We start from the raw sequence: 14548 nt of genomic DNA on the forward strand, positions 1-14548 counted from the left end.
ACTCTTTCTGTAGATCTTGTGCTGCACACAGGTGAGGTGTTTGAAGAGGAGCAGCTCCTCCAGTCAGGGTGATGTGTCAAACACCACTGTTCTGTAAATATTCTGTAAATTATTCTGTGAATAACTGAGGGAAAAGACAGCATTCTGTGGAGACTGCTGTTCCCCCGGGGGTCTGAGGTGGTCTGTTGGTGGATGGGTTACTGCCGGTACCTCCTGGGCAGTATAAGCCCTGCATGGTTTTCATCTGTGGGATTTGGCTGCTCTTATTTACCACAGTTGTTCTCAGCCTTGCTGTTTGCTGTATTTTGAACCATTTGTGGTTTAGAGGCAGAGGGAAGAGAAGTATGGACAAAATCTGAGCTGCAAATCTAGTTTGGGATTGTCGTTTGGGATTGCTCTTGATGCTAAAAAAGAACTGTGGATTTGGAAGTCATCGTAAGGCAACTACCATGTTTTGGCACTAATGATGAATTACTGCTGCAAGAACAAGGCTTTTAGGGAAGGCACAGAGCAAACCTGGGTTTGAGCCATAGTTTTAAAGCCAGGAAATCAATCCTGGCTTTAGGATAAATAAGTCAGGTTGGTCTGTCTTTTCTTCCTCAGTTTGAACGCGAAGCAGTGTGTAAACTGTTGCTATTCAGCTAATACACTGGAATGCAGTGAAATTTAAAGACATGCAATGTTTCTTCAATTTGATGTATAAATAGATTACAGCATTTTCAGCATTCCAGTCTTATGATCAAGTGGAATCCAGATCAGGTTTCATTTAACCTAGTAAAGAGAAATGTGAACGGTTTCAGATAGCTCATGTGGTGTTCAGCAGCATATTCTCTCATATATTTCCAACTCATATTAAGTAAAGTGTGATATCAATATTGGAGAAAACCCACATCTCTTTGATAGACTTGGTGTGTCTGAAATATTTCTGTTTGGCATGGTTTTATTTTAATGGACTTTTCAATAATTCATTGCTGGATTTCCTAGAATCTAGGTTGCTCACTCTCTTGAAAACTTCTGCTTTGAACAGTAAGTAACCACTTTGCTTTGTGTATAAACCATTCTTGAGACTTTCCACCAGCTTTATCAATTACACCTCAGTGTTAAAAGCATGAATAATGGCAGGGCATTTGTTTTTAATATGTTGTCTAAGAAAAAAGGGAATATAGACAGACTTCAGAGAGCTTGTCAGATACTTTAAATAAATACTATGTGGCACAATTTGATCTGTAGTCATAAATCCATTTTCAGGACTGAGTTCCTACAGGACTTATGTAATACTTGGGGTAGAAGACTGAGAGGAAGTGTGGAGAGGGAAGATGGTCTGTTTTTAAGATGAGAGAGCAGTTACAGAGTAGACATTAAAGCCATTGCAAGTCCATAATAGTAATGTTTAGATGGCCTATTTAAATAGACTTCCCAGGGAGTCCTGGTTGTTTGGAGTGGTGCTATCCGTGCTAAGGAGCCATCTGCGTGGTTCAGGTGTGTGGGATGCTCAGGTTCAAAGGGCAATGAGTACCTGCACCCCTCACATTTCCCTTCCAGGAGTGCAACGCCCTTTCTGCCCCTTTTACTGCAAAGCAGGAATTCAGAAGCAGAGATCAGAGCTAGATAAATAAAGGTGTGAGGAAACATGTACATATTTAAGCTCTGAGCAATTTTTGACAGCTCTATTGCTACCACATCATGTAGGACATGAGACAGCAGTCAGCCAAAACTGGTTCCCTGGCCTTTTTTGCATAAACATGCTTCAGAAAACTTGCAGTCTGGATTAGCTCTAACTTTCCTACAAAAGCACAAATGGGGGGTTTGTAGCAGATAGTGGATTGAAGGATTCCCTGTCTCCACATGGAATCTGTATGCAAAATATATACCAAAAATACTATTTCTGTGGCTAATTCTTGCTTTTCTCATCCAACTGTACAGCTACTATCAACATCTGTGACTGCATCTACTGAAATACTCCTGCTGTCAGACACTAAAATGATGTGATGAATATAAACCCAAATTCTCTTCATGTAAATCTCTGCTTTCCTGCTGTTAATTTTGTTTTAAAACTTATATAAGTAGTTCTGATGAAATTCACTCAAATAGAATCACCAGAAATGGAGAGCTTGCTAAGCAAAACTAAAAGTGTTTGGGGTAGACAAATAATAGTTGTTTATGAGGGCCTGCATTTTGTATTGTTATTATTATTTTATAATTGAACACTTCCATTATAAGCATGAGTAAAAGGCACAACTTGTCCTTCATTAATGCTGAAGAAGTGATCTCAGTGTATATCAGGTTTGCAAATTCAAACCATTTTCAGAGGTCTGGTTTTGGAGCCTGAGAAAAAAGGGAAAACAGAACACTTGGGGAAGTGAATGTTCTGAGATTTGTCAGAGTAAACTGATGGAGGTGATACAAACTCCTGGGTTAAATGAAAAATACCACAATAATTAAATTACACTACTAGGATTCCCAAAGTAATTACCTGTTTCATGGCAAGCCCTAACAGATTCTCCACGAGAATTTTGATGACTGGAATTGTCCTGTAGGTGTTAAATGGTGTGGGAACTCTTTAGTAATGCATTGCAAAGAGGTGATATACTCAGCATCATCATTTGGAGGACTTTTTTTTCTCAGTTTCATTATAAATAATTCCATATGGATAAAAATTAGCTCATAAATTCTGCAAGTTAAGACTAAGAATTTTCTCTTCAGGGGCTTGTATTCTGTTAAGACATCTGAAAGTCATTAAAAGCTCTCGACATGGAATTGTCTCCAAGAAGAGGAGCTGTGGTCTCTGTGGGGACTAGTCAGGACATAGAGACTCCCTCCAAAAGAAGGAGAGGGGGATTGTTGGGTGTTTTTCCAGCCACAGTCCCAATTGCTGTTGTTTGCACGATCCTGACGGCACCTGAAGGGAACTCGTGGATGTTCAGGTGTTGCTCTGCAGCAGGTGTGGTGTGGCAGCTGCCAGCCCAGGGTGGGGAGGGATCTGCACAAAACGCAGCACATACAAACCAGGCACAGGAACAGCAGAGCTGGGCTTAGGCTTTGTCTCAGGGGAGATCTGGTGGTGGTACCCCAGCCCTGGCACTGACTGTGCAGTGCCCAGCTGGTCCCCCACACACACCTGCCCTGCCTGCCAGGGCACAGCTGCCCCAGGGGAGCACAGACAGGCAGGGGTGTCAGGATCAGAGCTGCTGTGCCTGTGCTGCCAGTGGCACAAGGGGTGCACTGCTCACACGACATCAGGGCTTCTCGAGCACCCAGGTCCAGCTAGGCTGCTCCTGGGGCAGTCTGCCCTTTCTTGACATCACTGCCCTGCTGTTACTACCACTGCTGCTGTTCCTTTTATCTCTGATGCAGTAAAAAGCCTATTTCTGTTAGCTACAGCTGTTCCCAGAACAGTGGCTGTGGATCTCAGAGCATCTCCTGTTGGAGAACTCGTAACAGGCTTTTATCCAGAGCCCAAAAGGTGAGCACAAATGTGCTGTCTGGCACAGTGTTTAGAGGTTTATCCCAAATCCCCAGTATTTCACCTTTGGTCTCTCCAGTACAGGAGGTTTTGGCATTTATTCAGTATTAAGTCATAAACAATTTTTAAATGATGCAGTCATAGAAAGAAAAGATCAGCTGAAAAAAAGAGGGAAGAGGGTTTTTTCTGATTTTCTTGGTCTTTTGGTTGTGTTATGCCGCCATTCAAAAGCCACTCAGTTCCTCACATTTCCCCCTCAGTGAGACACTCAGAAGATTACAGATCCTACTATGAATTGAGCACTGTCTAGCTCAAAGATGTCCTGGGCTTTTAAGTTTCAGGACATTTCTCCACCTAATTACCTCGGCGCTGATTTTTTCTGTCCCATCTGGTGCCCACGTCAAGGGCAGGGTCAGCAGTGAGGTGACAGTGCCCTGTGAGTGACGGGAGGTGGCACAGGGAGGGCACCCAGCTCTGACAGCTCACAGCCTGCCGTGGGGCTGTTTGCCTGTGACCCGTGTGGCCCATCCCCAGCAGCCCTCATGGTCAGCAGCTGAGGGGAGCCAGTGCAAAACCAGCTGGGCACAGGCTGAGAGCTCTGTGGAAGTTTGCTAAGGAAAGGATGTAGGCTCTGAGAAAACATCCCTGTCAGGGCTGGAGCCTGGGGTGGAGGGCATGTTGCTGTTCTCTGCCCGGCTGAGGGGGCTGCGGCAGGCAGCTCCTGCAGCCGGGAGCCAGGCTCTCTTGGTGCTCTGGGGCTGACACTGTGCCTCCCTAAGGCAGAGGTGGCCCTCAGGCTGAGCCTGCCTGGGCACAGCCCGCTCAGGCTGGCAGGAGTCACATCAGCCAGCTCTTTGGGAGGGCACATGGGCCAGAACAAGCCAGAGGAAGAAAAATTCTGTGGAAGCAGGGTGCTGAAATACAGAACAGTGTGGTTTTATTCTACAGAGCCCAATGTCACAGTTAACCTGGGCAAATATTTCTGTGTTTACTCATGTGGTAGAAGACTTTTATAATGGTAAGTAAATACCTAGTAGGATAGATTTAGCATGTGGGAAGGCTCAGAGTGAGCTTTGTAAGAACGTGGAGGTTGAGTAATACCAATGTACACACAAGCAGCAGAAAGGGGGTAGTTTTTTAAAAGTTAAATCTCTGCATGCAGGCATGCTGTTCAGATTAGCATGGCAGTACATACAGAATTTATTTGAAATTTCTCTTTTTAAGAACACAGACATATTTAAATATCTTTTCCTAGGGCACAATGCATAAGGAAATACCTGTTTTCTTCCAGTGTACTTCACAGAACCAGGCCTTAAACACCATTTTTCACCCCATTGTTAAAAGAAATATGCCATCTCTTCCGTACCATGAACTGTTTCTGGAGTGCTGCTTCTGTGAAGGGTACACAGACACAGCTCCTGTTGAAATGTAATTAACAGGTGGATTTTAGGCAAATTTTGTGGAGTTCTCCAAGCTTTATAAATAATACCTCCTAGTTTTTTTTTCAGACAGTAAAACTGAAACCTAAATTGGAAATTGTTCCCCTTTACTCAAAACTTCAAATCAGTGCCCAAAGTAAAGTCTAAGGTTTCTTGATCTCCTGCCTAGTGCTGTGAACACAGAGCAGTGCCCTGTGTCAGCTCTCTTGAGCATATTTGGCAGTGTGTGATGCATGTTGCACTAGTCTGTTGTTTCTGCATCTGTGTTTTTGCAGATGAATTGGTACCATGTAGGATATGGGGTGAAAAAGTGGTTTTGAGTGTTAAATGACTAAAGGATTTTAAAGCCTGTACTTCTTCCTGGTGTTTCTCAGACAAGGGAAACAAGGTTCTGTTCTGCATGCATAAGAGGTGATGAACAGCAGAAACTTGGAAAGCTGGAGCTGAAGTTGTGCAAGGAGAAGAGAGACGCTTTCAGTTCCCTCCCACATTTTCTGTTTATATCTTTCCCTATCAGAATTGCTTTCTCATTCCTGCTTCTCCCTTTGTGTGTGTGCCAGCAGAAGGAATGTGCTGGGTTCAGAGTAAGGTCCTCTGTGGATGGTCAGTGCTGCTGCTGCCACGGAGCCACTGGGGCTGCCCAGAGCTGCTGTCATCAAAGCTCTCCAGCACAGCACCTGGAGGACTGCAAGCCAGAGCCACGCTCTGGCAGGGCTTTGACATCACAGCGTGCACTGAAGGCACATCAGCTGAAACCAGTTTAGGCAGAATTGGGCAGATCTGGAATTTTGCTCCCAAAGACAAGCTGTGGGATGGGAAAATGAGCCAGTGACAGGAACCTGCATTCTGTACAAAGAACCCCAAGTGACAAGTCCATATGGCTTTTCCCTGTGGAATATGGACTGTGGATTGCTTCCTCCTATGACTCATAGACAGTTGCACACAGGTAGGATCCCTGTAACCCTGATTTCACTTTGTAAATCAACCCTGAAATACTAAAATGAACCCCACAGCCTGGTAATGTCTGCTGGCCCTTGTTCCACCTGGTGCCTTGTTCCACCTGGGCACGCTCTGCTGCAGGGGCTACTGGCACTGGCCCGCTCAGCTGTAAAAGAAAAAGCTTTCTCACAGGGTGCTTCTGGTAGGACCATGACTTCAGGACAATCCCTCTTTTTTGAAGGCATGTTTATAGCGAGTGGCACACGGTAAGTTAAGACATTTGGAGATCTGGAAATCCAAAGCTGGGTGCTGTACAGCAGTGCCATTCTGGTCTATAGGCAATCTCACTAGGCAGAATGCTGGTTCACACACTGACAAAAGGGTTTAATGATGAAAGTGATCAGAGTCTGATCCATAGCAATGTCACTGCAGGCCTGAATGCTTGATTGGACTCAGGGCTCTTCAGGAGGACAGTGAGGGAACAGAAAGGCAGAATGTGAGAGGAACTGCATGGTGAAAGAAAGCACAGTGAGGGCTCTTTCCTGCAGCTGCTGAAGCCCTCTTTTCTCTCATAACAGTCATTCTTTAAAAAAAACAAACTGAGAGAAGTGAAGATTTATTGCCTAGTCCTTTGATGCCATGGTCTGCTGAAGCATGGAGAATGGCCATAAGAAGTGGGTTTAGTGTTCTTTTGTGGTGAGTTACAAATGGCACCAAGAATGAGGAAATGTGTCTAATCCTTGCATGGACATCAATTGATTCAGTGGTATCGAGTGAGTTTCTTCATCTCGTTGCATCACAGTTACTCCATTTTTGAAATCAGGTCGATGACTATCAAGCATTGTTCATTGTTTGAGATCTGCAGTTATAAAACAGGAGCAGCACAGGCCGAGTCAGGATGCCCCACATGCAGCTGTGGGGTCCTGCCCTGTGGCAGGAGCTGTGTGCTGCCCAGATGGGCCATCCAATAGTCCACAGCAGCCGCCAAGTAACCACTGGCGATTATGAAAAATCTAATACTCAGAATTAAAAACTGTGGAAAGATCCAAGTTCACTGCAAGACCTCTCCCAAGGCTTCCTTATAATCCCTTGTTTGGGGAACATTTTAATCATCACCAACATTATTTTTATGTTGCTAATTCCCCTAGTCAAGTAGGTCTTCAGAAATTGACTTCTATCTTTGATACCCAATAGCTGCAGTCACCTGTAGGTGTTTGGGTTTGGCATCAATATCAAAATCTATTTATGTATTCAGCACTTATCTAGATACTGTGTAGCTTACAGTGAGCAAAGGTGTTCAATATAGAGTCTGATCCTTTGGATATTGCCCAAGGAATAGCAGTTAAAGTTATGCTTGACCCATGCCAATCCTGAGCAATTCCCACCCTTATGGAAATCTCTGTATGATATGACATTTGTTTTCTGTAATCCAGGATGTGCCTTTGTAACCATAACTTTTTTTTTTTGCACACATGTGTATGCCTCTAAAACTGTCTGGTTCTGTCTGACAAACACAAGAAATTTTCAGAATTATATTCATTTGGGGACATGCACTTATATCTTGGACAAGACTAAATCTATAAGCCTTGAGGGTGTAAGGTACGGCTTTCATCCTACATTTAATTTCATTTTCAATTCTGTTGATAAGTTCTCTGTACTGATTTCGAAGTCACAGGGCATGTTAGCTGGATGGCTAAAATTTCTAGAGAAAGGGGGTGTGTATTTATAAGGATAACGCTAATATTCAGAGTGACATTAGTAAGGGTTATAAAAATAATTAAAAGAGTTGAGTTTAAGAATTAATACATGACCACACAGAATAACAAGTGAGGAGAAGGAAAATGCAATTCCTGTTATGCTGTCCTCTCCCTCATGGCCTGGCAGGGTTGGACACCAGACTGAATCCATTACTTTAAACAGAATACCTCTTCTGCTCCCAGGTGAGCAGACACCAGATCTTGCAGTCCCTCATAAATACAGCCTGATTTCCCGAGGGAACATTTATGTTTTTGGCGGTACATGCTGCGAGCCTGGCTGTTTCATGCTGTGGGAAAACCAGTGTGCTTGCTCTCCTCTGCATTCTTACCTGGAGGTTGCCTGTGCCTGTTTGTTCCCTGCAGTTTTCCCTGTCCCTTCCTGCAGAGCAGGGCCGGTGTCGTCATGCCTGGCGGGGACTGCATGGGGAGGAACTGGCACGGGATAAGATCACACTTGTTCTGTTCTCTGACCTGAAGGAATGTAAACTTGCTGACCTCATATATCTGCTGACGTTGGCAGATGCTCTTCCTCACACCACCTTGTAATTCAGCAGTATGCTTATTCCTCACACTGCACCGTGTTTGCTGTGCACGAGCTAGCAAGTGCTCCTGTGAGGTGCCACCATTCCATGAAGCACAAAAGCAAACTCCTCAGGTAGGCTGACTGAGGGGAGAGATGCCCCAGGAGGCCCAGAGTCCCTCGTTCCCTGGGCAGGCCCATGAGAAGGGGCCTGGCTACTGTGTTAGTTTGTGCAGACAGTGCCTCAGAGGCTACGGTGCGATGGGAAACGGAGTCTCTCAGCCCACCACCTGAGTCCAGGTGAGTGTGGGGATATCCTCTTGAACATCGAGCACCAGATACCTACCTCCACAGCTGCCTCCCTGCAGGTGTGGGAGCCCACATGGAAGGTGCCTCTTTAACTCCCTTTGGAACATATTCATTGCTGGTGTGACTTCCACATGGAAATCTGCTGTCAGCAAACCTCTCAAGTGTGCAAACTGCATCTGCTGTCTTACCTGAAACCTGTCTTCTCCGTGCTCTGCTGCAGCTCAGGTTGGCCCCAGAGGCAAATCTGTGACATTCCAGTTGAACATGGTTCCACATGAAGGTGACATAGCCCTCTGCTCCACGGGGGCAGAGAAGGGGATTCTGAACGGGATCCGTCTCTGAGCAATGCATGGGAGGAGCAGATTGTCCCACACAAAACTGCAGTCGTTGCTGAGCAAGTGAGAAGTTGGCACTAACCTCTTATCATATATCCTCCTTTTCTCCCATAAAATGGGGGGCTGGAGCACCACACTTCTGTGTCATTAGGGAATATGTCTGTGCTGGGCTAGACGTTATTCGGCTTTACTTTGATTTCAGAAGCTGGAGCAATATGGGTTATGATTTACATCTGTGGTAGGTTGTAGTAGCAAGGAGAAGCAAACAACTGTTCTTGTATCTGACATTTTAAGTGCTTTTTAGCAATGTTACTACCCAGACAAACAAACATTACTTTGAAAGCTACTGTGGAAATTCACAAACAATAATATAGCCAGGGACAATTATAAACATGTAAAACAGACAAAGGTGGTGTTTTCTAAACATGAATCTAAGGGTTGACCACTGGCTCTCCACCATCTGCATTCCAAAGGGTCCATGGATGTGTTAAAAAGAGTAAATTTGTGTATATAGCAAAGAACCTTCTTAGAACAGTACGAAAAAGCTCTTTATTCCTGCAAAACTTGTGGCATTATCCCTTCTAACCTTCCTGAGGGTGGGGAGTCACTGCCAGAACCTTTGCACAGCTTCCCTCTGAGGAGTCATCACAAACCCTGGCACTTCTCAATGCAGAGCAAAGTTACACCTCGCTTCAAAACACCCTCGCTTCAAAATGCAAAGGGTTATTGCTGCAGGAATAAATCCTCTTCCTTAGAAAGAGAGGCATAGAATGGAGCAGGCAAAATGAAAGATTTAGTCTTGTTCCTGCTGCAAACGCTTGAAATGCATAAGACTGAATTATCTAGGGAGCATGTCAAGGGTCTGACAAAACCTGGCAGTTTTAATTAATGGCCTCTGTTCAGCTGTCAGAAGCCAGTGGGTCTGCTGACAGGACAGAGTGATGACAGATCAGCCTCCACTGACATCCTGTCTAGATGCCTTTAAAGTAGTAAAACATACATTTAAAAATTTTTACTTGGGCATGTACACAGAACTTGAAGTCTTTCACAGGTGCTCACAGATTTGTATCTCAATTACAGATTCCCTTCAGTGAGGCATGCAATTTAAATCCCCAAACCAAGTCAAACATGACACAAAAATGATTAATTATTGAACAAAAACATATAATCATGACCATCTGTGGACAGAAAGAAGAGGGGAGTTTCAGCACTGCAAATACAAAATTTACAGTTGTAAGACCTGGAGTGAGCTTGGAGCTTTTTTAATTAGCCAGAGGAATCATGGATTTTGGAATCACTACAATGACTTAACATGGCTTTGGGTGCTAATATTTTTTTGCAGTGACAGAGACTTCTGCAGGAGAAGAATGTGGAATCCCAGCCTAAAATCTCCCATTGCAGAGGTGATGTCTTTAACCTCATATGGGGCCAGGCCTGGCCACCTGCTCAGGAATGCTGCTGAAATGCAGCAGTGAGAGCAAGTCAGCCCTTTCACTGCCGGCGTGCCAACAGGGACGGCTGCTGGGGCTTTCCAAGGGGAGCTCGGAGCTCCTTTGGTAGGGAAGCTCTCTGTTTCCAGGGAGGTGCGTGCACGGCACGTGCAGGGCAGAGGTTCTGGCTGAGCAGACAGCCCTGTGCTGTGAGGCTGGCCCAGGGGCAGCAGCTGAGCTGTGCTCCTGTCGTGGTGCACAGTGGGTGCAGCTGAGAGCAGCAGCTCTCTGTACCCCACGGCACCCTCTCTGCAGCTGCCCTCCTGCTTTGGAGGAGGTTCCTGTTCAGAGAAGGTTCCCTGAAAGACCTTTCCTTTGTAGGAGAAAATAAATGTACTCTGGCCAGCCCGGGGACCCCTGATTTTAGCCTTAGAGCCTTTGGGAAACAGCTTTCACCTGTGTTCTGCAGGCTGTGGATGAGAGTTTCTGTGTGCCTCTGACGATGTGTGGAGAGATGTGCATGAGCTCCCTGGCAGGGAAACACAGCAGAGAGCACTGCCAGCAGCAGGCAAGGGCACCAAGCTGGGCATCCCCTCCCTGCTGGGCAGCTCCAGTCTCCACGGCTTGCTCAGGGACAGGGAACCACGCGTGACTTGCACCTCAGCTGAGTATGAAGCCAGTGGGAAAAGCACTCCTGGCAGCAAAGAGAAAGCAAGAAAGTGAAAAGTGACAGAAATGGGGCCTTCATATTAGCATTTGTCTCCATATCACCCCTGAGAGTGAATTCATATGCCCTCAGACAATCCATTCTTGAGATCCTCAGCGTAAACTGGCTTTCCCTGTGCACACACCAGCCCTGTGTGAGCACCTCTTGTGCAGCTGCTGGCAGATTTTGGAGACTCTGAACCTATGACCAAAAATAGGTGCGTCTGGTTTCCCTAGTCGTTGTGTTCAGTGTTACACATGCCATGATGATGAAGCACTGTAAATCATGAGTCTGCATGCAGACACTGATAAACCAGTCATGCAGAAGGTTCCTTGGAGTAGGAATTCAGCAGAAGGCATTTCACATCTGTCAGAAATAATTCAAGGGTGTGGAATGACTAATTGGGAACTGCATGAATAATCAAGACTTCATTTTCAGCAAGACAAAGCCATGAACTTTTGTCTGGCACATCAGTAGAGAACACGTTCCCTTTGTTAAGGCCCATGTTCTGGGGACTGATGCTAGCAAAAATACCAGAAGGAGGGATTTTTGTGATGATCACAGCGTGTCCACTTTCAAAGTGCAGCTCGTAAGTCTATCTAATGGACAGAGCTATTGGAGAAGCAGATGATGCTGTGTAAACCTTAAAAAGAAAGGATTAAACTGAAAATAAAGACATAAAATTTGAGAGTAGAATAAAAAATGGAAAATGAAATCAGCCTAAGCCGAGGTTTTTAATATTAAGCAAGGACTCAGATCTTTCCCTTGGCCAAGTCTAGAAAACAGCCACTGGTCTGCCAACCACCATTGGTTCCCACTCATGTGGAAATGAGGAGCTGGGACTCCTTTTTTTTCCCTAGACTGCAGAACAAGCAACAATAGGAGTTGTGCTGGTCTGAGGTTTTGATTTGCTGTGCCGTGTAAGAACAACAATGCGAAAGGGGGAGATGGGATCATTTCCCACCTGGCCTGTGCCAGCTTCAGAGTGCAGGCCCCCTCCAGGGCCAGGTGCTGGGGCCCTGAGCTTGTTCCATCAGAGCTCCCAGGTGCTGCATCCCTGCACACAGAGCTGTCTGTCCCAACAGCTCCGAGAGCTGTAATTACTGGCAGCACTCAGGCCTTGGAGACTTGGCAAATGTGATGGCAGGAAAAGCTTTAAAAGCTGAGCACAGGCTGGGAGAAAGCTTGTGAACTCTGGTCACGGGTTATAGAACAGACAAAAGCATGTCAAACAATGGACATTGCTGGATTTCTTTGTGTACTGAGGTCCAGAGATTGTCACTACAGACAAGGTATTTCCAGTATATTTTTTCTTCATGCAAATTGTAAAATACCTCCCAAAAGTACTGGTTAGGTGACAGGATCTGTTCTTTCAAGGACAGGGCTAGGGCTAAACCCCTCATGACCACAACTTGCCAGCACTTCATATAACCTGATCCCATGTGAATCACACGGTGAGTGGGAGCTGAGTCCATGAACAAAGCATGTCTTGGAGCAGGGTGAGGAATGCAGAGGCGTGTGAGGAAGGTGTGGCAGGTATGTGTGAGCTGTTCATGACCATGCTGAAGAAATCCTGGTGATGCAGAGGTGAAGGAGTCCAAGAACTGGAGGAGTCCAGAACCCATGCTGGAGGATCAGCTGAAGGATGGATCTACATCCATAGCAGCTGCTGCAGGGTCCTGGCATGCAAATGCTGTTCAGCAGCAGCAGCACTTCTGAATCTCACACTAGCAGCAGGTATGGGCCTGCAGTGGTATTATCCTAATTTTCAAAGACTTTATCATGCTTTTCAGAGCCATCCTATCTTTCATTTGAGACTCCACTGGATAGGGCATTCCATGGCTATTACCACTGTTCTCTGAAGCAGCCACTCTGAAGGTGACCTCCTCCACTTACAAGTGAGGAAAGTGAGGAAAGACAGAAAAATTAGAGTTTAATGGGTGGAACTCTGGATGGACCATGGATAAACCCAACAATAGTGGCAAAACCACTGACTAGCATTTGCAGAGCTGAAATGCAAAAAGCTTAAGTTCTGCAGCTTGAAAATACAGAGCGTCTCTAGCTGTGAGTCAAAATTCTGGCAGGATCTGACCCTGCCTGCTCAGCCCTGCAACTGAAGTTCTCTTTCTCCATGTTATGGGCTCCAGCTGTAGACAGCAAAGGGACCTGCACCATCCTGACATGAACACTGCTCTGCCTGCCCACACTGCCTCGCTGCAAAGACTGGCTCTGAATCATGGGTGGGCAACATTCACCAAAATGGATTTCCCCAGAAAGTTTGGTGCCATTCACCTCATTTCCTCCAGGGGCTTTCTCAACCCCCTGCAGGTCCCACGCCACAGGGGAGGGCTCTATCACCCCTGGAACAAGGCACCCCTTGCTGGGGAAGGGACCTATGGGCATCAGTGATCTTTCCTAACACCTGGCAGTTGTCCCAGCTGGGCTTCACCTGCATCTCCTTCAGCCAAAGGAAGGATGGGGATCAGGCTGCTGGGTGAACAGCCCTGGCCCTGTGTCCAACCAGCACATGACCAGGCATGCCACCAACAAACATTCCCAGGAACTCCAGGCAGGAGACACACCATGTCCATCTCATCTTGATTTTTGGTATTTTTCCACCCTAAACACTTGGCTAGGTGATTGCTGGCTGGCTTTTTAAATTTTTCTGTGTGGTAACTGAAGATGTTTACTACCAGGCAGGAGTTTTGTTTCCCTCAGAGCAGCAGCCTCAGCTCCTGGAAGCAGGCAGCTTCAGTGGCTGTACCGGGCATCTGCTGACCTCAGACCTTATTCTTTCACCTGTCTTGTCACTGACCTGTGTCTGCTGGTGCTGAGGGATTGAATATATGATGGAACAGCTCTCCCCTCTGGGGAGGTGCAAGGGAAACACCAGATGATGATTTCTAGTTGTCTCTGTTCACATTTTGTACTGGAAATTCACTGATGGGCATTCTAGCATGAAATGCAGTGATTGTTTGGAAGGTGGCCAGAAAACCCTGACATTCTGGGAGCAAGTTTTCTTTCTGCAGTTTGTCTAGCAGAGAGGCAATGTGATTCAATGAAATTTTTCTGCCTATAGCCTGAAGTGATGCTGGTTGCTTCAAGTCATTAGCAGCAAAATCTCAGGGCTGTGAAACCCTTCAAGCCAGGAGTGGCACCTGTGTTAATACAGAAAGACACAGAGTTTGTTTCTGACCCATTTCCATGTCACAGGGTATTATAATTCTGTTAAGTTGTGCTGAATCTAGACATGGTTACTGGTGGGGTGAGGCAGCTGGGTGCTCACTGCAGGAGGAGGAGGAGGAGGCTGGGGCAGGGGCAGCTTGGGGCCCACCAGCAGGCTGGCCTTATCTCAGCTGTCACTGTGAACTCTTCAACCCCTGTGCTGAAGGGCTGAACACGTTCAACAGCTTCACATTTGTCTTCTCTCTCACTGACTTCCTCTTCCAAAAATTCTGACTGCGAAGGGCCACAGCCAAGCTGGAAGCCCACTGTCCCCTGGGAACCCCAGGTGGGGAGGGGGCTCTCTCCATTCCCAGGGAGCTCCAGGCTGGCAGCAGGTGCTCTCTGTCCCCTGGGAGCCCCGGGCCAGCCGTGCAGGGCAGTGCTGGCACAGGTGGGATCAGCTGCTGGACTCAGCAGACACCGAG

The sequence above is a fragment of the Motacilla alba genome, chromosome 9 (assembly GCF_015832195.1).
Source record: "Motacilla alba alba isolate MOTALB_02 chromosome 9, Motacilla_alba_V1.0_pri, whole genome shotgun sequence".
Taxonomy (NCBI): domain Eukaryota; kingdom Metazoa; phylum Chordata; class Aves; order Passeriformes; family Motacillidae; genus Motacilla; species Motacilla alba.